The sequence below is a fragment of the Haemaphysalis longicornis genome, unplaced genomic scaffold (assembly GCF_048455015.1).
Source record: "Haemaphysalis longicornis isolate Haplotype H1 unplaced genomic scaffold, Haemaphysalis longicornis Haplotype H1 scaffold_7, whole genome shotgun sequence".
NCBI classification, from domain to species: domain Eukaryota; kingdom Metazoa; phylum Arthropoda; class Arachnida; order Ixodida; family Ixodidae; genus Haemaphysalis; species Haemaphysalis longicornis.
The window spans coordinates 31,124,139-31,127,207 of record NW_027526422.1 but is presented as its reverse complement, the minus strand read 5'-3'; the positions used below and the strand labels follow the sequence as shown (position 1 = coordinate 31,127,207).

Below are 3,069 nucleotides of genomic sequence, written 5' to 3'. Positions count from 1 at the left end.
GATGTCTGGCCCACGTATTTGCGACCACAGGAGAGGGGAATTACACACACCACATTTTTGGTACACGCAGGTCTTTTTCTGCTTCTGTCCTGGGGATGTTTCTTTACAAAGCTTTGAAAGCTTTTCAGGAGTGGAAAAAACTACCTTCACATTGCTGCGGGCACCGATCTGCTTGAGCCTATGGGAAAGGTGGTGTACGTACGGGACAACTGCGGTTTTCCCCTTGGCCTGGTCCCTCACGTCAGCCTCGGGCGGTTCGTTTCTGAGGGAACGTTTGACGTCTCCCAGGAGCTTATTTGCCACAGAGGTAACAAGCGCCAGTGGGTATCCCGCCTTGCCTAGACGATTCACTTGCACCAACAGACTGTGCTCGCACTTATGAAAGCAAGATTTGTTAAGCGCGTTTTTCAGGCAAAGGTTACCGATGCCACGTTTAACGAGTTTTGAGTGGCCCGAAGAGTGGGGAAGCAACCATGGGTTTTATTACAACCATGTGTGCTGGGAATACGAGCCACGATCAATGAAGCCGCTGCTTCAGGCGGGATACCCACTGGCGCTTGTTACCTCTGTGGCAAATAAGCTCCTGGGAGACGTCAAACGTTCCCTCAGAAACGAACCGCCCGAGGCTGACGTTAGGGACCAGGCCAAGGGGAAAACCGCAGTTGACCCGTACGTACACCACCTTTCCCATAGGCTCAAGCAGATCGGTGCCCGCAGCAATGTGAAGGTAGTTTTTTCCGCTCCTGAAAAGCTTTCAAAGCTTATATATATATATACCCGCCGCGCGGTGGCTCAGTGGCTAAGGCGTTGCGCTGCTGAGCACGAGGTCGTGGGTTCGATTCCCGGCAGCGGCGGCCGCTTTTCTGATGGAGGCGAAAAGCAAAAACGCCCGTGTGTTCGAGATTTCGGCGCACGTTAAAGATCCCCAGGTGGTCAAAATTAATCCGGAGCCCTCCACTACGGCGCGCCTCATCGCCTACGTTGCGTCGGCGCGTTAAACACCACAATCAATCAAATATATATATATATTACAAAGTAGAGTCCGACTCAGGCTAGTGACGTTAGGGTGAAACAGTCTCCTTATCTGAATGAGATAGCCCGTGCGGCATAAAAATAAAGAATGGAAGATGCGCTTCATTGGGAGACAGCAGAGCCGGGCGCGGCCGGGCAGTAAAAACAAACAATGAATAAACAAACCCATACATGGTTCGCAGCAATATATATATATATATATATATATATATATATATATATATATATATATATATATATATATATATATATATATATAGTATAAAAGAGTCGGATACAAAAACAAAGAAGGCTTACTCACGTCGCGGCAATGGGGGGCCCCTTGCCTTCATCAGAGTAGTTTTGGCAGCAAAATATTGTAACTGTACTTCGATGAAGGCAAGTCCCGTTGCCGCTACGTGGGCAAACCTTCTTTGTTATCGTTCTTGCTGTGTATCCAACTCTTTACTTATACTATTCCTGCGCGCTTTGTGAGTGTTTTTTTTCTATATATATATATATATATATATATATATATATATATATATATATATATATAGCGAATCAGAAAATGGGGAATGAGGGGCTCCGTGAAAATAAGACAGAAAATAAGGGTTGGCAGTCAAGAAAACCTCGGAAAGCAAAGGGGAGGTTGTGGTGGGTCATAGAAAGAGATGATGAATTTTTTGAGTCGAAAAGAAAGTGGTGAAAAAATGCCCGCCGGGTGGGATCCGAACCCACGACCTCCAGAATACCGGTCTGGTGCGATAACCACTACGCTACCGGCGGGGCTCTTTCCCCAGCACTTTCTCGGGTATTTATGTTAAGTAATTTTTGTTTCCTGCACTTGGGGGTGGTAGCCAGCGCCACTCGGACTTCTCGGGGTGAAGGGGACCTTCTTTTTAACCCCCGGGCCGTGACTCGAGTGTCTACGACATGTCGAGAGTGGTCGACCAGCGTTGAACCCTCTTAAGCTCCCTTTAGCACCAAGACTGCCAGAACAGAGGCCCTCGCTAAGCATGTAGCGAATCAGAAAATGGGGAATGAGGGGCTCCGTGAAAATAAGACAGAAAATAAGGGTTGGCAGTCAAGAAAACCTCGGAAAGCAAAGGGGAGGTTGTGGTGGGTCATAGAAAGAGATGATGAATTTTTTGAGTCGAAAAGAAAGTGGTGAAAAAATGCCCGCCGGGTGGGATCCGAACCCACGACCTCCAGAATACCGGTCTGGTGCGATAACCACTACGCTACCGGCGGGGCTCTTTCCCCAGCACTTTCTCGGGTATTTATGTTAAGTAATTTTTGTTTCCTGCACTTGGGGGTGGTAGCCAGCGCCACTCGGACTTCTCGGGGTGAAGGGGACCTTCTTTTTAACCCCCGGGCCGTGACTCGAGTGTTTACGACATGTCGAGAATGGTCGACCAGCGTTGAACCCTCTTAAGCTCCCTTTAGCACCAAGACTGCCAGAACAGAGGCCCTCGCTAAGCATGTAGCGAATCAGAAAATGGGGAATGAGGGGCTCCGTGAAAATAAGACAGAAAATAAGGGTTGGCAGTCAAGAAAACCTCGGAAAGCAAAGGGGAGGTTGTGGTGGGTCATAGAAAGAGATGATGAATTTTTTTAGTCGAAAAGAAAGTGGTGAAAAAATGCCCGAGAAAGTGCTGGGGAAAGAGCCCCGCCGGTAGCGTAGTGGTTATCGCACCAGACCGGTATTCTGGAGGTCGTGGGTTCGGATCCCACCCGGCGGGCATTTTTTCACCACTTTCTTTTCGACTCAAAAAATTCATCATCTCTTTCTATGACCCACCACAACCTCCCCTTTGCTTTCCGAGGTTTTCTTGACTGCCAACCCTTATTTTCTGTCCTATATATATATATATATATATATATATATATATATATATATATATATATATATATATATATATATATATATATATATATATATATATATATATATATATATATAGAGAGAGAGAGAGAGAGAGAGAGAGAGATAGATAGATAGATAGAGAGAGAGAGAGAGAGAGAGAGAGATAGATAGATAGATAGAGAGAGAGA

At 46.4% G+C, this 3,069-nt stretch overlaps 1 non-coding gene across 1 annotated transcript; it reads left to right on the top strand.

Moving 5' to 3' along the window:
- The first annotated feature begins 2,683 nt into the window (after positions 1-2,683).
- Trnat-ggu (transfer RNA threonine (anticodon GGU)) lies at positions 2,684-2,756 on the top strand. The gene has a single exon. It is a non-coding gene; the product is annotated as a tRNA-Thr (tRNA).
- The last annotated feature ends 313 nt before the right edge of the window (positions 2,757-3,069 follow it).